Raw genomic sequence first — 10,391 nt, 5'->3', positions numbered from 1 at the left:
AGGATAGCTCTATCTAGCGAGAACCCTACCCATCGATACAACACAAAATCCAGAGCAAGGCAAATGGAGCAGAAAAATTCTCATAGATTTAAAAAGATAAAAAAAGCACAGGAAAAGATTGAAAGTGAGTTGAGCAAGATTCTGGATGCTCTTAATAACCTGAATAAAAGAAAAAAAGTTGAACAAAATGCAAGCCAACAAGTTCTCCCGTTGCAAGAAGTGGCTAACCCTTTATATCCTCTAAGTTTTGGCCCACCTCAAGCCCAGTCTGTTCAAGAGGTTTCACCTTAACACTTCACATATCCAATATATCCTAGAATACCGTCAGCTTCCAACCCAGGGTATTATAATAGCTATGTAAATCTTATCTTTACTGAAAAGGCAGTAGAACCAATTCCTGATCTAGATGATTTAAAAGAAAAAGAGAAAGAAAAGATAAGAGTGAAAACTCAAGAAAGCTCCAAGATTAGTATGCTAGAGCAAAAGCTACGGGCTGTGGAAGGATTTGGTTTTTATGGGTCAGTTGATGCTGTTGGGCTCTGTCTAGTCCCTGATGTGGTCATTCCTCGTAAGTTTAAAGTACCAAAATTTAAAAAATATAATGGTACGAAGTGCCCCAGAACTCACATCACCATGTATTACCGGAAGATGGTAGCTCATGCTCATGATGAAAAACTCTTAATGCATGTCTTTCAAGATAGCCTTATTGGCTCTACGGCTAGATGGTATGTTCAGCTGAACAAAACCTGAATTCGTTCTTGGAGCGATATGGCACATGACTTCATCAGTCAATATCAACATATTATCGATTTGGCCCCTAATCGTTTGTCTTTACAGAATCTGGGAAAAAAAGCAAATGAGTCTTTCAAAGAGTATGCCCAGAGGTGGAGGGATGTTGCTTCTCAAGTACAACCTCCTCTGACTGAGAAAAAGATTACAGTGCTGTTTGTTAGCACTTTAAAATCTCTCTATTATAAAAAGATGATAGGGAATGCAACGAAAAGCTTTGCTGATATGGTAATTTTGAGAGAAATTATTGAGAGTGCCATTAAGAATGGCAAGCTAGAAAGAAATGAAGCATCTAGCAAGAGAGTCCTGAAGAAGAAAAAAATTGAAGCTCAGGCTGTGAGCTTTGATAGACAGCAATTTGAAGGCTATCAACCCTACTCACCACCAGAATATCTGCCATATTACTCTACTGTAAATAACACTCTCCCTCACCCATACCAACCATTTGTACAATCACCATACCCCCAAACATATCAAACCCCTCATAGGCCTCAAAATACCATGTACAGTCCTAACACTCAACCTACCCCAAGACCTCAAAATCGCCCAACTAACCCCATTGGTGGTTCATGGGAACAACGAACTACCCGTGAGAAACCTGTGTTTAACCCAATTCTAATAACTTCTACAGAATTATATAAGGAGCTTTACAACAGTCATTTGATTGCTCCAAGTAAATTAAAACCCCTCAAGCCACTTTACCCCAAATGGTACGATCTCACAGCCCACTGTGACTACCATTATGGGATTGCTGGTCACTCCACCAAAAATTACACCACCTTGAAACACAAAGTTCAACGATTGATCAAAGATGGAATGATTTGCTTTGATACGAGAAGGGTGACTACACCAAATGTTAGTGGCAATCCTTTGTTGAATCATAATGTGAATGCTATAAGTGAAGAACAGGAGCGCCATGTGAAGAAAAGAGTGGCAGATATTAAGACACCTCTCAGCCAACTGTTTGATATTTTACGAAAAGCTGACATAATACAATTAATAAGTCCACATAGCTATCATGAAGCATATATAGCCGGTACTAGTTGTAAGTATCATAATGGGGCAATAGGCCATTCCATTAAAACCTGTTAGCAGTTTCACCAAGAGGTATAAAAACTCTTGGATTCATATCAAATGGAGCTCTATGAAAAAAAAGAAGACTTAAAGAGTGTTGAGGTGTCCATGGCCGATAAGCCCGAAAAGTTGTTTTCAAAGCCAGTGACAATTCCTTGTGGGAACAAGCCAAAGTCAATCATAAACAAACTTATTCCTAAGCCAGTAACTTTTAAAGTTTTGACCCTTTTCCCGTACAAAGATGATAAAGTTATACCCTAGAGATATGGCTGTGATACAGTGGTTCAGGGGTAAAAAGAAGATGTCTCTAAAACTGACGCTTCCAATATAACTGGTGTAGGAGGTATTACCCAAAATGGAAGGTGCTACACTCCAGAAATGTTATAGAAGGCTAGAAGAGAGAAGGCCAAAGAAGGAGAAAGATGAAATAATCCTGAAATAGAACCTGAAAAAGATTACCTGAAGTCAATATCGAAAAGAGAGGTTTAAAAATTTTTGAAGCTGGTAAAACATAGTGAGTACTCAATTGTTGAACAGTTGAACAAAATGTCAGCTTGAATATCATTACTATCACTGCTACTAAACTCAGAGCCATACCAAAATGCCCTGTTGAAAGTGTTGAATCAAGCATATGTGACACATAATGTATCTGTTGAATATGTGAATCATCTTGCTAAAAATTTAGTCATACCGAATCACATTTTGTTCAGTGATGATAAGATTCCTTTGGAGGGAAAAGAAAATACCAAGGCTCTGTATATCACAGTCAAGTGCAAGAGCCATATCATAACCAAAATCCTTATCGATAATGGCTCTGCTATCAATGTCATGCCTATGTCAACTTTGGCAAGGCTACCCATTAATTACTCTCATATGAAGGACAGTCAGATGATTATAAGAGCCATTGATGAGACCATAAGAGTAGTCTTGAGAGATATCGAAATGCCCTTACAAATTAGGCCATGCACTTTCAATGTAAAGTTTCAAGTGATAGATATCTCTCCATCCTATAGCTATCTATTAAGAAGGTCATTGATTCATATGGCAGAAGCTGTACCCTCTACTTTACATCAGAAGATCAAGTTTAATGTAGAAGGTCAATTAGTAGTGGTAGTCAGGGAGGAAGACATGCTAGTGACCCAATCATTGAATACTCCATATGTAAAGGCTATCGAAGAAGCATTAGAATGCTCCTATCAATCTTTTAAATTGGTTAATTCTATAGGTGAAGGATTTAAAAGTCAACTCTTCTTAAGGATAGTGATAAGCCAAGTCATCAATAAGGGCTGATATCCAGGACTAGGGTTGGGCAAGAACTTGCAGGGAATAAAAGAACCCCCAACGGTGATAGACAATAACGACAAGTTAGGCTTATGCTATGAGATGGCAGAATGAAAGGTCAAAAGAAGGCCATCAGGAAAGACAGCAAGACTAATAGTTATCCCACACCTGTATAAAACTTTCAGACTTGGAGGATTCATGTATTCAGATACAGAAAAAATCATGAAAAATACTTTTACCCAGCTAACCATTAATGCTATTGAAGATGAAGTGGAATTTAATCAAGAGGAGTGAGTTCGCCTTTGTCCGCCAGATTATGAGCTAAATAATTAGAGTGCCATCTAGATGCCTGTGACTTTTGAGACTAATACAATGTAATTGTAACATCCCAATAGCTATTACCCAAGGCATTGGGGTGATCTTTCTTGTTTGGGCCGTTTGTCTTTTATTATTTTTAATAAAAAATAAGAAGGATGCATTTTCATTCATTTTTTCTTGTGTCTTCATTATTTCCATCTTTTCAAGCACATCTTGCCAACATATCCCATTTCATTCAATTTCAGGTCTTTAAATGAACATGAAGATAATCATGATAATAATCCAGAGGTTAGCTTTAAGAATTCAATTAACACTGATGAACTTGACAATAAAGAGAATTTTGAAGAATATGTTATGCCTTCAGACCTAATGAGATTGATTGAACAAGAAAATAAGCCACTTGAGCCTCATCAGGAGATAGTTGACTTAATGAATTTAGCAGATGAAGAGAATAAGAAAGAGGTCAGAATGGGCACTTCACTTTCATCAGGAGATAGGCAACGATTAGCAGACCTACTTCAAAAATTTGTAGATGTATTTGCTTAGTCTTACCAAGATATGCCAGGGTTGAGCACAGAGATAGTGGAGCACAGATTGCCCCTAAAGCCAGAATGTAAGCCAGTTTAGCAAAAATTGAGACGGATCAAGCCTGAAATGCTACTAAAGATTAAAGAAGAGGTGAAGAAACAATTTGATGCAGGTTTTTTACAAGTGGCTAAGTATCCAGAGTGGGTAGCCAATATAGTCCCAGTTCGTAAGAAGGATGGAAAGGTATAAATGTGTGTAGACTATCGGGACTTGAATAAGGCTAACCCAAATGATAACTTTCCTTTGCCTTATATCGACACACTGATAGATAACACGGCTAAGCATTCAATTTTCCTTTTTATGGATGGTTTCTCAAGGTATAATCAGATAAAAATGGCTACAGATGATGTGAAAAAGACTACTTTCATGACCATGTGAGGAACCTTTTACTACAAAGTCATGCCTTTTGGGTTAAAGAATGCTGGGGTAACATATCAAAGGGCCCTGGTAACACTCTTCTATGACATGATACACAAAAAGATCGAGGTTTATGTAGACAATATAATTGCAAAGTCGTGTGAGGATGAAGATCATGTCACCAGTCTTAGAAAGTTATTTGAGAGATTGAAAAGATTTCAACTCAAATTAAACCCAGCCAAGTGCACCTTTGGGGTAAAATCAGAGAAGTTGCTAGGTTTTATGGTCAGTGAAAGAGAAATTGAAGTTGATCCAGATAAGACACAGGCCATTTAGAATCTATCACCTCTCAGCACACCAAAGGAAGTTTGAGGTTTTCTGGGAAGATGAACTACATTTCTCGATTTATCTCTCAGCTTACTTACAAATGTGATCTCATATTTAAGCTTCTCCGTAAGAATAATCTTGAGAAATAGAATGAAGAATGTTAAGAGGCGTTTGATAAAATTAAGGAATACTTATTGAACCCTTCAGTATTGGTGCCACCTATTCCAGGAAAACCTTTAATTTTATACTTAACTGTATGTAAAAATTTAATGGGATGTGTGCTGGGGCAGCAAGGTGAAACTAGCTGAAAGAATAGAGTTATTTATTATCTGAGTAAAAAGTTCATAGAATATGAATCCAAGTATTCTTCATTGGAGAATATGTGTTGTACATTAGCGTGAACTGTCAAAAGACTCAGACAATATATGCTCTGTCATACTACATGGCTCATAGCAAAATTAGATCCAATTAAGTATATCTTTGAGAAGCTTTATTTATCTAAAAGAATTGTTAGATGGCAAGTAATGCTCTCGGAATATGATATTATATACATGAGCCAAAAAGTAATAAAAAGGGGTGCTATAGCAGAATTTCTTGCAAATCATGCTACTGAAGAGTATGAGCCAATAAAGTTAAAATTGATGAAGACCTAATGACTATTTCCCAACTGGAGGAAGGGAAGCATGGAGAAAATGTTAAAGAATGTACTTTAATGGAGCTGCCAATGCCTCGGGGCATAGAATTAGGACAATTTTGATTTCTTCAGAAGAATAATACTGCCTTGTAACAGCAAGGTTAAATTTCAATTGCACAAATAACATAACTAAATATGAGGTATGTGTCATGGGCTTACAAGTTGCTATAAATAGAAAAGTGAAAGCACTGAAAGTGTTTGGAGACTCAGCTCTAGTTATATATCAGTTGAAAAGAGAATGGGAGACGAGAGATTCAAAACTCGTTCTATATCATAAGTATATTTTAGAGTTGACGAAACAATTTAAAGATATCCAGTTTGACCACTTACCTCGAGAAGAGAATTTGATTGCTAATGCATTGGCTACTCTAGCTGCAATGATTTGAATTAATGACAATACTGACATTCAATCCATCAAGCTAGATGTTAAGGATATACCAACTTATTGCTCTAATGTAGAAGAAGAAAAAGATGAAAAGCCCTGGTATTATGATATCCTACAATATATTAAAGATCAGCAGTACCCAGTTCAAGCAATAAAAAATGATAAAAGCGAAGATTGGCTATGAGTTTTTTCTTAGATAGAGATATTTTGTACAAAAGAATCTAGGATCAGGTGTTATTGAAGTGCGTAAGTAAGACTGAAGTGAAGAAAATCATTGAAGAGGTACATGATGGAATATGTGGGGCACACATCAGTAGATATATGATGACGAGACAGATCATGAGAGTAAAATATTACTGGTTAACAATAGAGAATGATTGCATTGACTACGCTCGTAAATGCCATAAATGCCAGATATATGCTGATAAGATCTATGCTTCGCCATCTGTTTTACATGTTATGGCACCACCATGGCCATTTTCAATGTGGGGCATAGATGTTATTGGCCCAATCACCCCAAAGGCTTCTAACGAGTACAGATTCATTTTTGTGATGATAGATTACTTCACAAAATAGGTAGAGGTAGCGTCATATGCAAGTGTGACACGATTTATGGTTTGCAAGTTCATAAAAAGAGAGATCATCTATAGATATGAGCTTCCGAAGAGAATTATTTCAAACAATGTCAAAAATTTAAATAGTAAGATGATGCAAGAAATATGTGCTCAATACAAGATCAAGCATCATAACTCGGTACCATACCGTCCGAAATGAATGAGGTAGTTGAAGCAGCCAATAAGAACATAAAAAAGATTTTGAAGAAGATGATCGAGACTTACAAAGATTGGCATGAGAAGTTACCATTTGCATTACATGCATATCGAATGTCAGTTTGCACCTCTATTGGGGCAACGTCATTTTTTTTTGTTTATGGGATGACAGCTGTACTATCAGTAAAAGTAAAGATCCCCTTCTTGAGGGTTCTAAAATAAGTTAAGTTAAAAGAAGCTGAATGGATTCAAAAACGCTATGAACAGTTAAATTTTATAGAAGAAAAGAGATTGACTACATTGTGCCATGGTCAACTATATCAAAGAAGAATGATGAGGGCTCATGATAAGAAGATTCGACCCCGTTGCTTTCGAGAATGAGAGTTGGTCTTGAAAAGAATCCTTCCTATCCAACACAACAGTAGAGAAAAATAGACTCCGAATTGGGAATGACCGTATATGGTGAGACGAGCTTTTTCGGGTGGAGCACTAATACTGACTGAGATGGATGGAAATGATTTACCCCATCCTATAAATTCTAATGTTGTGAAAAAAATACTATGCTTAAAAAAATAAAATAAAAAAAATAAAAAATGAAAAAAGTGAATGAAAAAGGAGGACTAAAGGCGAAAACCCTAAAAGGACGGTTTGAGTCATAGAGGGTTTGTCTAAGTTGAAAACTTAAAAAGGTAGCTTAGATAAAGAGAATATAGCATCGAATTTGAAAGTCTGCCAACATGAAAACTAGCAAATTTGGAAGAGTTCCAAGTTGTTAAATACATCAGAGGGTTGAGTTTTCAGAAAAAACTTTGAGATGTGTTATCATTATTATCTAATTGTTCATTTTGGGCTTTGTCCCCATACTTATCCTTGTAATTCTCCGTTGGTCGAAATTAGCCAACATTTTGCTAATAAGAGATATTTTATTTCATTCTTTGTGTCTTTTTCTGGTGACTGTTTCTCAACCATTCATATTCCTTTCTTCCTAATACCCCACCATGGAAGAAATGTGCAAATGCATTCTTACTTTTTGAGTTTAAAATAATGATTGATGAATGAATAACAACGTGAGAGATTTTTACATTAAATTGAATAAGTCAAGAGTGATAAAGGCAGAATCGAGATGTTCGATTCCTGATTAGGACATTGAATTTGGGAAGAGATTTCTTACAAGAAGAATGTGAGTGGAAGAGACAATTGAGAGCTACACTGGCTTGATCTTGGAAGAGCAGCGTAATTTGATTTTTGAAGAATCAAAGGGTTTGATGCCCAAGAAAAGAGCTTGAAAAACTTGAGTACCATACATTGAATAGGAATTAATTGGCCAACATTTGCATAACATGCATTGAAATTCATATGCATTGCATAGCATATACTACTTTCAAGAAAGTATAATGTATAAATTCAAGAAGCATGAGTGTTCCAACATCCCACATAGAGAAAACAGATGTGAAGATATTTTCAAATTTGAGAAGAAACTTGTCAGGTAAGTTCCTAATTTTTGAAATATGATGTCTTTTGGTATCAGGGTTGATTTATAAGACCTTTGGGCATAATCTCCTGAAATTCTTTCAGACATAATTTTCAACTCCTTTGGACATGATCGTTAAGGAGTAATTTACTTTTCAAAGTCATGGTGCCTCTGTTTAGAGGAGCAATTTATGTTTCAAAAGTCGTGGTGCCTCTGTTTAGAGGAGCAATTTACTTTTCAAAAGTTGAGGTGCCTCTAATTAGAGGAGCCATTTATTTTTCCAAAGTCATCGCGCCTCTGGTTAGAGGAGCCATTTATTTTCCAAAGTTGTTGAGCCTCTGCTTAGAAAAGCTTTGATCACATTAAAAAAAATAAAACATTAAAAAAAACAAAACAAAAAAAATAAAAACAAAAATTGCCTCTGTTTAAAGAAGCTTTGTTTATTTTCAAAAGTCGTTGATCCTCTGATTAGAGGAGCTTTATTTATTTTTCAAAGTCGTTGAGCCTCTGCTTATAGGAGTTTTGATCAAATGTCGAGTTGAGTCTTGATTGGGTGTCTACGTCTTTGCGTAATTTCTGTTTCACAGAAAATATGCAAAAAAAAGGCAGCTGTAGACACCCAATTTGGTCTAGGCCCGGATCAATTGGGCCTGGTCCAAATGGGTTGGTCTACTTTGTTTTTTTATTATTATTTTATATTTATTCTATATTTCATATATATATATTTTTTTCCTTTATCTTTTATGTATTTATTATTTATTTATTTATTATTACTATTTATTAATATATGTATATCTTTTTTTTCTTTTCTTTTTTCTTTTTTTCTTTCTTTTCTATTAATATTTATATATGTATTTTATTTATCTAGTTATATATTTATTTTTATTTATTCATTTATATATTATAATTATTATTTTTTATTTATCTTGTAATATTTTTTATTTATCTTTTTTTTTCTAATTATCTATTAATATTTGTTTGTTTATCTGATTTTTTTTCTTTTTTTAGGGCTGAGATTGAATTTTTTGAAGAATTCTACCGTGAATGGGGATTCAATTAGAATCCAAATTGGATTCAAAGATTGAATCCCCATCCAAAAAGGAATAGGATTGATCAGAAACTTTTCTGATCAATCCACATAAATAGGTACTGCAACAGAAGGAAAAACATAGAAGAGAGAAAAGGGTTACTGGCTAAGAGAAAAAGGCAGACAGAAGAGATTCGAAAGCTGAAAAAAGGTCTAGAGGTGTTGGAATAGCTTTAGAAATCATTGAGAAATTTTTAAAGATTTTTTGTGAATTTTTTCTGGAAATTTTTGAAAAATTTCTAGATTTCGGTTGAATTTTTCGATGAAGATTGCATTTTTCGGTGATAATTTCGACCAAGTTTGAAGTTTTCGGTTAGCTGCCTAGTTTTTGATGAGAATTTCCAGAAACCGACCAACTTTTCAGTAAACTTTCAATGAAAAACTCAGATTTCGATGAAGTTTTCAGAATCCGATGAATATTGAACCAAAGTTCTTTAAAAGTTTTAGAAAGAAGGGAGAGAAAAAGAAAAAAGAGAGAGAGAGAGGAAAGAAGGCTTCTGCTGAAGAAACGAAGGAATCAGCCTTATATACCCTTTTAAAACGACACCGTTTCTGTGTTAAGTAACCCAGAGGATCGGCAAATTTTGCAAAGATCCGATCCGACCCGAGTGTTGACCCGCTTTTCGACTCCCGCATGACTTGCCCCTCCGAGCCGTTAGCCGAACTGAGCTGACACCTCTGAGCCGCTGCTCCGAGCCGTTTTTCTTCTTCAAGCCGAGCTGAGCTGCTCCAGGTTTTTTTTTGTTTTTTTATTATTTTTATTATTTATTATTATTATATTATGGTTGTTTAATATTTTTTTTCTTTCTATTTTTTTATTTATTTTCATTTTATTTATTTTATTTTTATTTTTATTTATTTTATTTATTTCATTTTCTTTAAATAAAATTCAAAAAATAAAAATAAAAAATATATATTTTTGAGGAAAAGTTGAAAGTATCAATTTTCCTCGAAATTAAAGTTTCCAAAAAATATTTTTGGGGAAAAGTTAAAAGTATCAATTTTCCTTAAAGATAAAATTAAAAAAAAAGGTTTTTTTTTTTAGGAAAAATTGAAAGTATCAATTTTCCCTTGTACAAAAGCAATCATTTTTTTCCTCTTTTATTTTTTTTGAATTTTCTTTAATGTTAAATAATCCGACGATGGAGCCTCAGTAAGCGAAACAGTAATTTTCTTGCATACTCCTGAGGTGAGGGAACTTTTTCAATTTCTACTAAAAGTATTAGAGTCAATTGAGAATAATTTTCAAT

The sequence above is a fragment of the Durio zibethinus genome, chromosome 4, assembly GCF_047325235.1.
Source record: "Durio zibethinus cultivar Kanyao isolate XHJ-2024 chromosome 4, ASM4732523v1, whole genome shotgun sequence".
Taxonomy (NCBI): domain Eukaryota; kingdom Viridiplantae; phylum Streptophyta; class Magnoliopsida; order Malvales; family Malvaceae; genus Durio; species Durio zibethinus.
Note: the sequence above shows the minus strand (reverse complement) of the source record.